The following is a 17,011-nucleotide window of genomic DNA, read 5'->3' on the forward strand; positions in this document are numbered from 1 at the left end:
TTACAAGTGCGGAATAAACTCAACTACAATCCCAATTGCATAATAACATTAAAAGAGAACTAAAAGAACTAAACAGAAAAGTCTTGGCAATTTGCCAGCTCATTCTGGATCTCTCCATAGTCCAGTCATCACACACCTCGATCACCACCACCTTGCCGCCTTCCTTTCATATTTTAACTTTTCTTTTATCTGCAGTAGGAGGAAAAATAGATCTATAAGTGAAACGCTTAGTAAGTACTAATCTATCTCACAAAAACTCGAAGTGCATAAAAAGAATGCAACAATACTAAAACTGAAATGCTAAAAGCAAAGCTGCATGTACTCATGGTATACAGAAATAAAACTGAATACTAAACATGCTCACTAACTGATAGGAAAATAATGAAACTACTACTGTAGGCTCAGAATTAAAGAACTAACTTCTATTGATTCTAAGCATAATACTTGTTTCATTTTCTCATATCTTTATACCAGAAATTAATCTTTTAATTTCTCTTTTACTTTATTCTTCTTTTCTTCTTTCTTTTCTTCTTCTTTGGGCCCAGGCTTAGTACCATCTTTGTTTTGTGTGCTCTCTAATAGTGACTGAGGTAGCGAGCCTCTAGTCCTATGAGGTAAAGACCTTGGTCTTCCTAGGGCCAAGACCTTGGAATTGGTCACCTGGATTTGTTTAACGACAACCTTGGAAGTCGGGTACTAGCCTCTTACTTTAGTTTACTTGTTATCTCTTTTTAACTAGACCTTGGTCTTTTTCTTTACTCACACTTCTCATAATCCTTTATTAGAGCTTATTAGAATCCTGTAGATATATCTAACAAGTGTAGGATTACAACTAACCAAGCATGCTACATGAAAATAACACAAGGGAAGCAGATCTGAACTCTCTAAGCATGTTATAAAACAAGGCAAAGGAAAGCAAATCTGAACTTACTAATCATGCTATAAAATAGAGCAAAAGAAAGCAACTTTAAGCTTACTAATCATGCTATAAAATAGAGCAAAGAAAGCAACTTTAAGCTTTCTAAACATGCTGTAAAATAGGGCAAAAGAATGCAACTTTGAGCTTTCTATACATGCTGTAAAATAGGGCAAAAGAATGCAACCTTGAGCTTTCTAAACATGCTGTAAAATAGGGCAAAAGAATGCAACTTTGAGCTTTCAAAACATGCTATAAAATAGGGCAAAAGAATGCAACTTTGAGCTTCCTATACATGCTGTAAAATAGGGAAAAATAAACTAACTCTGAACTGTTATAACAAGGTTATTTTTGCCATTAAAACAGTAATAAATAATCTATCCAAACTTACTAGTATACTAAGTTGTGCATGCTCATTTAGTGGCAAGGGAAACTAACCGTGCAGGGCTGTTCACGTTCATGGAGGTAGCAAACAAAACCTAAAACTACCTACTATTAACTAAGGGTTGTTTATGCCCATTTGCTCGGCCAAAACAAGAAAATGAACTTGCTGGAATTTATGGCAGCAGGTGGACATACACGGATACTACAATCAAGAGCTAAACTTCCTCTATACAATTAAACTCAGACAATAAATAGCATGCTCAATAGGTAGGCTACAGAAGGTAAGGAATAAAAGGGAAAAACCCTAACTCATAGTCCTGTTCAATAGCAAACCCAAGCAAGAACTCACGGCACAACACTTTGCATGGTAAAATTTGGCACAGCAGCTTCTACAAGGAAACTCACATAGAATTTTCCACACAACAACCCTAAGTGATTGAAAAGGAAGGCCTAGCATAAAAAACCCGAAACTCTATTGCCCTAACATGGCAAATTCGGTACAGCAACATTTAACATAGCAAATTAGCTCAGCAACGCAACCCTAACATGCTCTTCTACTCGGCACAGCAAGATCCAGAAGCAAGGAACGAAATCCAAAGTTCGGAGCAACTCCTACCGCAGGTGAGTAGTACTTACAATGCTTTCTTGGACTTACAACCGAAGGGGAAAAACTCTAGGGCTTCGGTTAGCTCGGATCTTCAACCTCCCTTGCGCCCACAAACCCTCCTCGACGAGGGAAGCACGGATCCGCAAGGTTCGCCGGAAGAAGACCTTCGTCGGCCGCCGGAGACGAAGCTAGGGCTTCGTATTTTTTCACTCGGCAGAAACGGCGCCGTCGCACTCGAGAAGCAGAGGAGAAGAAAGAGTTTCGGGAGAAAATATCCCCTAATCCCTCTTAACTTGTCCTTTTATAACTAGGTCTAAGTTTGTTCCAATTACAACTTAAATATATCTCGCTACATACTTGTTAACAAATCACGCGCAGCCCAGTTGGTTGGCTGTGTTTGGTTAGGTCGGGTTCGGCCCAAGGTCATGGGTTCGAGTCTCACCTTCAACGATTTTTCGTCAAAACTTCTTTCTTTTTGTAACATACTAAACGACCTCCAAAAATTATAAAAAAATACTCTAAAAATTCTTAAAAATCTCTAGAATTTTTTAAAAGTACTTCCAAATATTTTTATGGACTTTTAGAACTTGAAATAGGGAAAATTGGGTCGTTACAGGGTGAAGAGTTATGAAGGATGGATTACTGTCGGAAATGGTCCAAGACCACTGGAGGAACGCTACCGATGATTCTGGAGAGGAGTGGGAGCTCAAACCGGAGGAACACCGCCGGACTGAGGACAGAATCTCGATCCACAGCTACAGTGCCCCGTCTACCAAATCCATTCGCAAAAGATGAACAGTGATCGACAGTTGGTCGCCGGAAGCTTAAAACCTCACAGCCGATGAGGACAAGTTGGCTCACAGATCTGGATGCAGGGAGGAGCAAGCGTCTGTGTCGTCAAGAGAAATGGCACGATGAACAGTAGCGCAAGCTCACTGTTCACCGTGCCAGATTTTTCCTTATATACTTAGGGTTTGGCTCAATTGAGGTCTAGGTTCGGTTAAACCCTCATGTGAATTTGCACAACTTCATTTGGTTGAATAGACCAAGTCTTCATTAGAATAATGAACCCCTTTAGTACCCTACACAATCAAATTCAAATAATGAGGAATAAATCATGCATTAACAAGAAAAACATCATAAAGCTCATAAAAAACCTTGTTTGGGAAATATGATCAAAATGGAAATTAAAATGTGCAAATATATAAAGATCACCACAAATTGACCCAAAAGTAATGTATCAATTCATAGCTTATCAGTACCATATGTACTCATCTAGCTTATTAGTTTTATCCCCTTGAAATGTGTCATAGAAGTTCATTTAAAATTCTTTAAAAATTCCTAAAATTCATAGAACATTTTTTAACTGAATTTCTTAATTAGCGCTCATGTGGCCTTAGAATATTTCGTAAATAAATTTCTTAATTATGCTCGTGGAACCTTACACCTGGACTTCAGAATACTTATATCTGTGCATCGACATAAGTTTGGGCAATTGTTGGTTAGTCCTAGGAAAACGTACTGGTTCCACTGTACAAAAATTTTTTGTACAAGTGTCGAACCTTTCCTTAAATAACCTATTGTGTTCTTTAGAAGTTCAATTAGGAATCGCAGAGGGAACTTAACATCATTGATTCTAAATTTAACTTATCTGTTCTTAATGGTTTAGATTTGAATCGCAAGCGGAACTTAACACTATTGATTCAAATCCACCTATGTTATTAATTTCATTAAATATTAATTTCTAAAATTGGCTTCCAAGACTGCATGGTGAGGCACATGGCCTTCTTGGATATGGGAGCAACAACCACCTCCTAGACAAAGCCTTTTAAGAAAAGCTAATATTTAATTTCCTTAAATAACTCTAGGTTAACCAAAAATAATAATCGAATCACAAATTTGAAAAAGAAGAAAATACAAACTCGAAAAACTAATTCTAAAAACTAGATCTAATGCCTCTTGTGTTTGGAATTCTTACAAAAAGAAATAACTAGCATGATGCGGAAAACAATTGCTAATTATACCTTCTCTTTGTAAACTAATGATCTCGAGATCTTCTGCAGTATTCCTCGCCTCGCCTTGGACATCGTGTGGGCGAGGATCCTCCAAGATGAACACCACCCAAAAGCTTTCTTCCTCTTTCTCTAAAATCCGACCACCACCACTGTAACACCCATAGGGTCCTTAGAAAAATTCTAGAATATTCTATCATGAATAAAGAAAAATATATATGCTTTAGTTGAATTTTGCTCCTAGCCGAACACTTAAACAAATAAAATAGAAATAAAAATACATAAGATCTAGGACTTGAACTCTAGATCTCTCATTAGATGCCTGAATAAGATAACCACTAGACCAAGAGAAATTATTGTTAGGAAAGAGAGGGAAACCATAATTAAATGTAAGAAGAAAAGACTCTTCTCTTAGAAGGAGAAGTGAGAGTTGTCTTCTCCCTCTCTAATGAAGAGATGCTCTAGAATATTCCTTTCTTACTCACCAAGAAGGGATGTATCTAGAATTTTCTCTTAATTATGAAGAGAGTAAAAGAAAGGAGGAAGAAAAATATATTTTCCTTCCTCCTCTCATAATGAATAAAAGGAGGAAATTAAAGATGAGTTGTCATTTGCTCTCATTCTCCTCCTACTCTCCCTCACCGTGACCTCTCTCTCCCTCTCATCCTCTTGCCGAGACCAAGGAGCAAGGAAGCTCTCCTCTAGGAAGGATTCACAAGCAAGGTTCCCTCCTTAGAGAATTTAGCGAAGGATGTGAGTATTCCCCTCACTGCAGTACAAGTTGTTGTCGAATCGATCGTTAAGTTTTTTTTCAAGAGTTTTCAAAACCGTAAAATTTTCTTGTGGGTTTTGATGGATGATCTTTTAGGGTCAACAAGTTTCAAGTTATGTTTTATAAAAAAATAAATCTAAACCCTCACTATGAATATTTCGGCCAAGAGACAAAAGAGGGTTAAGGCTAGGTTCTTTTTCTTGTGAGAACATGCTTGATTTCATAGTTATATGATATGTGAATTTTATGTGTTGATAGTTAAGTTCTCATTCTTCATGTTGTGACAAAAACAAGGAGATTTCTATACATATGTTTCGGCCAACATGACTTATAGGCCTTAGGTCAAGAATTTTGCATAGAAACCATAGTAGTTGTACTCTTTTATGATGTAGGAAATTTTATATGTGGATAACTTAATTTTTTTTATGCTTGATATGGAATGAAAAATCATGAAACCCTACTGATATGTTTCGGCCAAATTTAGATAAATAAGTTAGGGTTAGAATTTTGAATTCAAATAGTCTCATTCATGAAGTATGGTGACTTGTATGTGCTTGTACAATGCCTTGTATATACTTAGATTAAGTTTGCATGTTATATGGTTAAGTTTCATGCTTCATATGGAATAAAATGATATGAAACCCTACTGATATGTTTCGGCCAAGTTGAGATAAATAGGTTAGGGTTAAAGTATTCATGAAGTATAATGCCTTGTATATGCTTGTATAGTGCCTTGTATATGCTTAGATCAAATTTGCATGTTATATGTTTAAGTTGTATGCTTCATATGGAATAAAATGATATGAAACCCTACTGATATGTTTCGGCCAAATTGAAATAAATAGGTTAAGGTTAAAGTTTTGAACTCAAATAGGCTTATTCATGAAGTATAGTGCCTTGTATATGCTTGTATAGTGCCTTGTATATGCTTAGATCAAATTTGCATGTTATATGTTTAAGTTGTATGCTTCATATGGAATAAAATGATATGAAACCCTACTGATATGTTTCGGCCAAATTGAGATAAATAGGTTAAGGTTAAAGTTTTGAACTCTAATAGGCTTATTCATGAAGTATAGTGCCTTGTATATGCTTGTATAGTGCCTTGTATATACTTAGATCCAATTTGCATGCCATGTGTTTAAGTTTTATGCTTCATATGGAATAAAATGATATGAAACTCTACTGATATGTTTCGGCCAAATTGAAATAAATGGGTTAGGGTTAGAGTTTCGAACTCAAACATGCTTATTCATGAAGTATAATGCCTTGTATGTGCTTAGGTCAAGTTTACATGTTATGTGGATAAGTTTTATGCTTCATATGGAACCAAATGATATAAGAACCCTACTGATATGTTTCGGCCAAAGTGAGATAAATGGATTTAGGTTAGAGTTTTGAACTCAAACATGCTTATTCATGAAGTATAATGCCTTGTATGTGTTTAGATCAAGTTTACATGTTATGTGGGTAAGTTCTATGCTTAATATGGAATGAAATGAGGATGAAACCTACTGATGTGGTTCGGCCAAGATGGATTAATTGGGTTAGGAAAGAGTTTAAACCTAACTAAACATGTTATGTATTCTCATGATATGTAGCCTTTGATATATGAGTAGATTAAGCTTTCATGTTTCATGATATGATGAAAATATGCCTTATGATATGTTGCATTGCTTTGTCTTATGATATGATATGCCATGTTCATGATATGATATGATAGACTTATGACATGATATGCCATGTTAATGATATGATATGCTAGACTCATGTTATGATATGCCATGTTCATGATATGTATGCTAAGTTCATGAGATGATATGCCATGTTTGATGATATGAAAATGACATGTTATACTTTATGTTATGATAAGAACATGTTATGTTTCATAATGCATGTATGAATGGCTTATGTAAGAAGAAAAGCCTAAAGAGTTGCTTCCCTTAAGCTGGGACCAAGAGCACTCTTCATGTTATGGAAAAGAGTTGCTTCCCTTAAGTTGGGATCAAGAGCACTCTTCATGCTATGGTAAAGAGATGCTTCCCTTAAGTTGGGATCAAGAGCTCTCTTAATGATATGATAAGAATTATGACATGTATGATATGATGAGATATGATATGCATGATATTTTACTTTGTATGACTTGTACCAAGGGTTGGCTCCATAAGCGCCCCCGGGGTCGACGGACTATGAACGGACCTCGTTAAGGGATGGGCTCCTCAGTACGCCCCTAGGTCGACGGACTATGAACGGACCTAGATCCCTAGTAGGTTCGGGGCTAGCTACCCTGTCCTAGGGATTGCGCGCATTTATGTTTACATGTGGTACAAGCCAGGGCCCTTCTCATGATGATGATATGATATTCAAGTATGTATACTATATGTTTTGAAAGAAGCATGATGCATATGTGCATTCCATGATACATGTTTTAAAAATATACATATTGCATCTACATGCACATATTTATGAAATTATGTTTATGCACCCTTATGAACAGGTATGAGTTATGATACATGTTTACATGATATGATAGACTTCATGATATGTGCTTACAGAATGTGATATGAATCATGATATACACTCACATGATATACTTTGATATGTTATGCTCCTTATGTGATATGATATATTATGTTCTGCTTTCTCTCATGTTATGTTATGAGATGTTATGGTTTTTTTTACATGATAAGATATGTTCTATGTTATGATTCTCCATGCTATGTTATGCTATGCTATGGTTTCTACATGTTATGTTATGTTATGTTATGTGTTTTTTTTTCGGATTTATGGGTAGGCAAGGACCTCACTAAGCCTTTGGCTTATGGCTACACGTTTTCCTTGTACTGCAGATAACGGCAAGGAATGGATCAATTAAGGGGAGTAGCAGGAAAGGTGATGGATGTGTGTGGAAGTGCTCGGTGGATAGATCTACTTAAGTTTTGGAACTTATATTAGTTAAGTTGTGCATCTGAACTAAGTTGGACCCTATGCTTATGATGATGATTTCAGCTAGTATTTCATACACTTATTATATTTTACTCATTTTAGAATGATGATGATATGATGAAATGTTCAGTATGCTTTGATTCACATGACATGATAAGTAAACTAAATGCATATGATAAAAGAAATAAAAATTTAAATAAGTCTTCCGCTGCCATGAATCCATATGCATTAGAAATTGATGTCTATGTTTCAGTGATGTCCGTCCCTCCGGGGTGGCCTTAGTGCTACTTGGAAGGGCGGGCGTTACAGTATGGTATCAGAGCAGGTCTACCTTCCACTACACACACATCAAGCCTTTATCCTGCCGCTCCAAGTAAGAATTTTATGCTTAAATTTTATTTTGATGTGATATTTATGCTTGATCTATTTCTTTATGATGTTTGATAATATGCATGCTTATTATCTTATTTATTTAGTTATCACATTTTTAGCTTAGATATATATGATGGTAGATTAGGAACAATAACAACCTTAGGGTAGCCTGGTTATGAATAAAGATAACTTATATTAGCTTATTGTGATTATTGAAGATAAAGCATGGTTAGAACATGAACTACCCGAGCAGATGAGACGGTACCTCCACCCGATCTGATGCATGTGATTACCGAGCTCCAGCGTCAGGTCACGGAACAGCAACAAACGATCACTGCATTGATGAATCAGCAAGGGAATCCTGTTACACCACCAGGGAACCCGAATGCGATACCTATTATACCTGCGGCTGTACCAGTACCTCCGGCACCGGTACCACCGGTAGTTCCTATTCCAGTGGTCCGACAAGAGGCATACCTGATTCAGTGGCAGAGGCTGAAGCCAGAAGCCTTCTCCGGAAACTGTGAGCCATGGGATGCTCAGGCGTGGCTTAAGACTGTGGAAAGCATAGTGGAGCTTTTAGATTGGCCCGAACACGAGAAGGTTAAGTGTGCATCGTTTTGCCTTACAGGCGATGCCAGAATGTGGTGGGACCGAGTCAAAGCAAGGAGACAGGTGAATCAGATGAGATGGACAGACTTCGAGACTGAATTCCTTGAAGAGTTCTTCCATATGCGGGTGACCAATAAACACTACGACGAGTTCACCGAGTTCCGGCAAGGTGACCTATCAGTGAATGAGGCCGTGAAGAAATTTAACCGATTAGCACGCCTATGTCCAGAGCTGGTCAGTACAGAAAGAGAAAGGGTCAGACTTATGCTGAAGATGCTCAGACCCGAAATAGCCCTAAATGTGGCCGGCGGCGTTAATAGACCACAGACCACCGAGGAATTAATTAGCAGTGCTCTGATCACTGAACACTATCAGAAGGCGATGAATGAGGGTAAGAGTCAAGCTCAGAAACCTCAACATATCAGAACCAACTGGAAGGGAAACTCCAACGGTAAAAGAAAACAATGGAACAGTTCTCAGGGTGGTTCAGCGAACAAGCAACCTATGTTTCCTCAGTGCACCACCTGCGGAAAGAAGCATCCGGGAAAATGCCGTGTGGGCACGAATAAGTGCTACAGCTGCGGATTGGAAGGACACTTGGCCAGAAATTGTCCTACTCAGATGCAGACACCTCAGCAGCAGAATATACAGAACAGAGGTGCCCCCTCACAGCTACATCTAATGCAAGCTGCACTAGAAGGCCCTCAGATAAGCCAAGGAAGACTGGAAGCCCCACCAGCTATGACGAATGCCAGGATCCACTCCCTCACCAGAGAAGATGGGACGAGTGCTTCGACGGTCATTACAGGTCAGATACCTATTATTGGTCATTATGCAAATATGTTATCAAATCCTAAATGCGAACCAAAATATGAATTTATTGGGAAGCCGAGAAACATTACCGGTCAGGGGATCGAGAATGTGACCGGGCAACTCTCTACCCTGACCCTAGCAACAACATTATTCGACAATATATTGGAGAAACAAACCCGTGACCCCAGTATCCAAAGGATCAAGCAAGAAGTCTTAGAAGGGAAGGATAACGGATTTCGTATCGCTGACAGTGGAATACTGTACTTCAAGGATCGCCTATGTATTCTCGACGATTCAGAGATGCGAAAAAAGTTAATATAGGAGGCGCATGCGACACCATACGCAATGCATCCTGGATCCACCAAAATGTACCAAGACCTGAAGAAGAAATTCTGGTGGTTTGGTATGAAGAGGGATGTGGCTCAGCACGTCAGTACTTGCCTGACCTGCCAAAAAGTTAAAGCAGAACACCAGAGACCTGGAGGTGTACTGCAGCCAATTCAGATTCCAGAATGGAAATGGGAGGATATTTCCATGGACTTCATTTCGGGACTTCCCAAAACGACGAATGGCTACGATGCTATATGGGTAATCGTGGACAGGTTGACAAAATCGGCCCATTTTATGGCAATCAAGATGACCTACTCGATCGAACAGCTAGCCCAATTATATGTCAAAGAGATTATCAGACTGCATGGGATCCCTAAGACCATCATCTCTGATAGAGATGGCCGTTTTATTTCACATTTTTGGGAATGTGTTCAGAAAGCCCTGGGTACGAAATTATTATTCAACACTGCCTTTCACCCTCAGACTGATGGGCAAACAGAAAGGGTGAATCAAGTATTGGAAGATATGTTACGAGCTTGTGCCCTGGACTTCAAAGGGAGCTGGTGCCGATATCTATGCTTAGCGGAATTCGCCTATAACAATAGCTATCAAGCTACCATTGGTATGGCACCGTACGAAGCATTGTACGGGAGAAAATGTAGATCCCCTATATGCTGGTATGAAGGCGGTGAAAAGAAGGAAATGGGATTTCAAACCGATCTTATCGATAGCACCACCCGTGCAATATAGAAGATCCGCCAAAGAATAGAGACTGCCCAAAGTCGGCAGAAGAATTATGCAGATAAGCGACGTAGGCCGCTGGAATTCAGCGTCGGGGATTCAGTATTCCTCAAAGTAGCTCCTATGAAAGGAGTGATGAGATTCGGAAAGAAGGGAAAACTAAGTCCTCGATATGTAGGACCATATCAAATTTTGAAGAGAGTTGGCAAGGTGGCTTATGAACTAGAGTTACCACCAGAAATATCGGCTATTCACAATGTGTTCCATGTCTCAATGCTCAAGAAGTACATAGATGGCGCAGATCAAGTGATCGAACCACAGGCAGTTCAAGTTCAAGAGGACCTGAGCTACGAGAGTCGATCGATTCAGATATTAGATCGAGATATTAAAAGGCTAAGGAACAAGAAAATACCTTTAGTAAAGGTTCTGTGGCAAAATCAACGGTTGGAAGAAGCGACTTGGGAACGCGAAGACGATATGAGACAGAAGTACCCCGAGCTATTTTAAGTTCAAGGATGAACTTTTATGAGGTATGGGAGACTGTAACACCCATAGGGTCCTTAGAAAAATTCTAGAATATTCTATCATGAATAAAGAAAAATATATATGCTTTAGTTGAATTTTGCTCCTAGCCGAACACTTAAACAAATAAAATAGAAATAAGATCAAGTGATCGAACCACAGGCAGTTCAAGTTCAAGAGGACCTGAGCTACGAGAGTCGATCGATTCAGATATTAGATCGAGATATTAAAAGGCTAAGGAATAAGAAAATACCTTTAGTAAAGGTTCTGTGGCAAAATCAACGGTTGGAAGAAGCGACTTGGGAACGCGAAGACGATATGAGACAGAAGTACCCCGAGCTATTTTAAGTTCAAGGATGAACTTTTATGAGGTATGGGAGACTGTAACACCCATAGGGTCCTTAGAAAAATTCTAGAATATTCTATCATGAATAAAGAAAAATATATATGCTTTAGTTGAATTTTGCTCCTAGCCGAACACTTAAACAAATAAAATAGAAATAAAAATACATAAGATCTAGGACTTGAACTCTAGATCTCTCATTAGATGCCTGAATAAGATAACCACTAGACCAAGAGAAATTATTGTTAGGAAAGAGAGGGAAACCATAATTAAATGTAAGAAGAAAAGACTCTTCTCTTAGAAGGAGAAGTGAGAGTTGTCTTCTCCCTCTCTAATGAAGAGATGCTCTAGAATATTCCTTTCTTACTCACCAAGAAGGGATGTATCTAGAATTTTCTCTTAATTATGAAGAGAGTAAAAGAAAGGAGGAAGAAAAATATATTTTCCTTCCTCCTCTCATAATGAATAAAAGGAGGAAATTAAAGATGAGTTGTCATCTGCTCTCATTCTCCTCCTACTCTCCCTCACCGTGACCTCTCTCTCTCCCTCTCATCCTCTTGCCGAGACCAAGGAGCAAGGAAGCTCTCCTCTAGGAAGGATTCACAAGCAAGGTTCCCTCTTTAGAGAATTTAGCGAAGGATGTGAGTATTCCCCTCACTGCAGTACAAGTTGTTGTCGAATCGATCGTTAAGTTTTTTTTTCAAGAGTTTTCAAAATCGTAAAATTTTCTTGTGGGTTTTGATGGATGATCTTTTAGGGTCAACAAGTTTCAAGTTATGTTTTATAAAAAAAAAAGAAATCTAAACCCTCACTATGAATATTTCGGCCAAGAGACAAAAGAGGGTTAAGGCTAGGTTCTTTTTCTTGTGAGAACATGCTTGATTTCATACTTATATGATATGTGAATTTTATGTGTTGATAGTTAAGTTCTCATTCTTCATGTTGTGACAAAAACAAGGAGATTTCTATACATATGTTTCGGCCAACATGACTTATAGGCCTTAGGTCAAGAATTTTGCATAGAAACCATAGTAGTTGTACTCTTTTATGATGTAGGAAATTTTATATGTGGATAACTTAATTTTTTATGCTTGATATGGAATGAAAAATCATGAAACCCTACTGATATGTTTCGGCCAAATTTAGATAAATAAGTTAGGGTTAGAATTTTGAATTCAAATAGTCTCATTCATGAAGTATGGTGACTTGTATGTGCTTGTACAATGTCTTGTATATACTTAGATTAAGTTTGCATGTTATATGGTTAAGTTTCATGCTTCATATGGAATAAAATGATATGAAACCCTACTGATATGTTTCGGCCAAGTTGAGATAAATAGGTTAGGGTTAAAGTATTCATGAAGTATAATGCCTTGTATATGCTTGTATAGTGCCTTGTATATGCTTAGATCAAATTTGCATGTTATATGTTTAAGTTGTATGCTTCATATGGAATAAAATGATATGAAACCCTACTGATATGTTTCGGCCAAATTGAAATAAATAGGTTAAGGTTAAAGTTTTGAACTCAAATAGGCTTATTCATGAAGTATAGTGTCTTGTATATGCTTGTATAGTGCCTTGTATATGCTTAGATCAAATTTGCATGTTATATGTTTAAGTTGTATGCTTCATATGGAATAAAATGATATGAAACCCTACTGATATGTTTCGGCCAAATTGAGATAAATAGGTTAAGGTTAAAGTTTTGAACTCTAATAGGCTTATTCATGAAGTATAGTGCCTTGTATATGCTTGTATAGTGCCTTGTATATACTTAGATCCAATTTGCATGCCATGTGTTTAAGTTTTATGCTTCATATGGAATAAAATGATATGAAACCCTACTGATATGTTTCGGCCAAATTGAAATAAATGGGTTAGGGTTAGAGTTTTGAACTCAAACATGCTTATTCATGAAGTATAATGCCTTGTATGTGCTTAGGTCAAGTTTACATGTTATGTGGATAAGTTTTATGCTTCATATGGAACCAAATGATATAAGAACCCTACTGATATGTTTCGGCCAAATTGAGATAAATGGATTTAGGTTAGAGTTTTGAACTCAAACATGATTATTCATGAAGTATAATGTCTTGTATGTGTTTAGATCATGTTTACATGTTATGTGGGTAAGTTCTATGCTTAATATGGAATGAAATGAGGATGAAACCTACTGATGTGGTTCGGCCAAGATGGATTAATTGGGTTAGGAAAGAGTTTAAACCTAACTAAACATGTTATGTATTCTCATGATATATAGCCTTTGATATATGAGTAGATTAAGCTTTCATGCTTCATGATATGATGAAAATATGCCTTATGATATGTTGCATTGCTATGTCTTATGATATGATATGCCATGTTCATGATATGATATGATAGACTTATGACATGATATGCCATGTTAATGATATGATATGCTAGACTCATGATATGATATGCCATGTTCATGATATGTATGCTAAGTTCATGTGATGATATGCCATGTTTGATGATATGAAAATGACATGTTATACTTTATGTTATGATAAGAACATGTTATGTTTCATAATGCATGTATGAATGGCTTATGTAAGAAGAAAAGCCTAAAGAGTTGCTTCCCTTAAGCTGGGACCAAGAGCACTCTTCATGTTATGGAAAAGAGTTGCTTCCCTTAAGTTGGGATCAAGAGCACTCTTCATGCTATGGTAAAGAGATGCTTCCCTTAAGTTGGGATCAAGAGCTCTCTTAATGATATGACAAGAATTATGACATGTATGATATGATGAGATATGATATGCATGATATTTTACTTTGTATGGCTTGTACCAAGGGTGGGCTCCATAAGCGCCCCGGGGTCGACGGACTATGAACGGACCTCGTTAAGGGATGGGCTCCTCAGTACGCCCCTAGGTCGACGGACTATGAACGGACCTAGATCCCTAGTAGGTTCGGGGCTAGCTACCATGTCCTAGGGATTGCGCGCATTTATGTTTACATGTGGTACAAGCCAGGGCCCTTCTCATGATGATGATATGATATTCAAGTATGTATACTATATGTTTTGAAAGAAGCATGATGCATATGTGCATTCCATGATACATGTTTTAAAAATATACATATTGCATCTACATGCACATATTTATGAAATTATGTTTATGCACCCTTATGAACAGGTATGAGTTATGATACATGTTTACATGATATGATAGACTTCATGATATGTGCTTACAGAATGTGATATGAATCATGATATACACTCACATGATATACTTTGATATGCTATGCTCCTTATGTGATATGATATATTATGTTCTGCTTTCTCTCATGTTATGTTATGAGATGTTATGGTTTTTTTTACATGATAAGATATGTTCTATGTTATGATTCTCCATGCTATGTTATGTTATGCTATGGTTTCTACATGTTATGTTATGTTATGTGTTTTTTTTTTCGGATTTATGGGTAGGCAAGGACCTCACTAAGCCTTTGGCTTATATCTACACGTTTTCCTTGTACTGCAGATAAAGGCAAGGAATGGATCAATTAAGGGGAGTAGCAGGAAAGGTGATGGATGTGTGTGGAAGTGCTCGGTGGATAGATCTACTTAAGTTTTGGAACTTATATTAGTTAAGCTGTGCATGTGAACTAAGTTGGACCCTATGCTTATGATGATGATTTCAGCTAGTATTTCATACACTTATGATATTTTACTCATGTTAGAATGATGATGATATGATGAAATGTTCAGTATGCTTTGATTCACATGCCATGATAAGTAATCTAAATGCATATGATAAAAGAAATAAAAATTTAAATAAGTCTTCCGCTGCCATGAATCCATATGCATTAGAAATTGATGTCTATGTTTCAGTGACGTCCGTCCCTCCGGGGTGGCCTTAGTGCTACCTGGAAGGGCGGGCGTTACAGCCACCACCAAGGAGAAGAGAGCAAAGGGAAAGGGAGAAAAGAGAGGGCTGGCCACCAAGAGATCCTCCAAGCAAGAGAATAAGAGTTGTGTTTCATGAATCCTCCTCACCCCTTCTTTTATAATACTTTCCCAAGGCAAATAAGAGAAGAATTTTTACAAAAATTAAAATCTTCCTCTAGTTTTTCCTTTTGCCTTTTTATTTTCCTTTTCTTTCCTCTTGATTGAATCAATCACCAAAAATTAATTGATGATTTTATTTATTTTTTTTCAATTTGGCTGGCCACCTTGATTGGGCACCAAGCAAGGGTGGTCGACCCCCATAAGAGGAAAGGAATATTATTTTTTATAAAATTTTACAAGAAGAAAAACTCTTATAAAATTTTACAAGCTCTCTTTCCTAAAGTAGGAGTTAAAAAAGGAAAGTTCTAAAAATTAAAACCATGTTTTAAAATTTAAAACTTCTCTTATAAAATTTCTTTTTTTAACATGATGATAGAAAATTTAAATTTTAAAACTTATCTTCCTTTTTTCCTAAACCATGCGGATGGTTAAAAAGATGAAAGTTTTAAAATCTTTTAAACTTTCTTTTAAAACATGTGGCCTAATTCAAATAAGGATAATTTTAAAATTTAAAATCTCTCTTTTAAAACTTGTAGTTTTCTACAAAGAGAAGATTTTAAAAATTCAAAACACCCCTCCTTGTTTGAATTATTGTGGTCGGCCCCTACTAGCTTGGTCACCAAGCAATAGGGCTGGCCCCTATAGAAGAGGATGTAGCCGGCCATTGCTTGGTCACCAATCAATGGACCAACCCCCTTCTTGGACACCAAGATGAGCTTATATTTGGATGGAATTGAGGCTTTAATGAGGCTATGACAGGGACCTAGAGGAGAAATTGGTTTTGGCCTTCCGATGAGCTTGAATATCCCGTATTCGCCCCGAACACACAACTCAAGTTCATCGATAATAACTCATTCCACTAGAGAGTTATTATCGCACTACCGCACCAATCCCAAATTACATTATGGGCTCCTTCTTATCATGAGTGTGTTAGTCTCCCTGTGTTTAAGATAATGAATGTCCACTAATTAAGTAAGTTACTGACAACTCACTTAATTAATATCTAGCTCCAAAAGTAGTACCACTCAACTTCATTGTCATGTCGGACTAAGTCCACCTGCAGGGTTTAACATGGCAATCCTTATGAGCTCCTCTTGGGGACATTCTCAACCTAGACAACTAGGACACAGATTCCTTCTATAATCAACAACACACACTATAAGTAATATCATTTCCCAACTTATCGGGCATATTGATTTATCGAGCTAAACCTCACCCTTTGATAAGTCAAAGAAATAAATATTAAATATATGTGCTTATTATTATATTAGGATTAAGAGCACACACTTCCATAATAACTAAGGTCTAGTTCTTTTACTAAGTCAATACAAAAAGAACTTACCTAAATGATCATACTCAATACACTTAGAGTGTACCAGTGTAATTTATTAATCAAGATAAACTAATACTTAATTACACTACGACTATTTCGATGATTTGTTCCTTTCCATCTTAGTCGTGAGCAACTGTTTATAATTTATAAAGAACCAACAACATGATCTTCTGTGTGTGACACCACACACCATATTGTCTACTATATAAATTAATTGAATAATTATATTTAACAAATAAATATATATATTGACCAATGTGATTCTTTTATTTCAA

This window comes from Zingiber officinale, chromosome 1B (assembly GCF_018446385.1).
Source record: "Zingiber officinale cultivar Zhangliang chromosome 1B, Zo_v1.1, whole genome shotgun sequence".
NCBI lineage: Eukaryota > Viridiplantae > Streptophyta > Magnoliopsida > Zingiberales > Zingiberaceae > Zingiber > Zingiber officinale.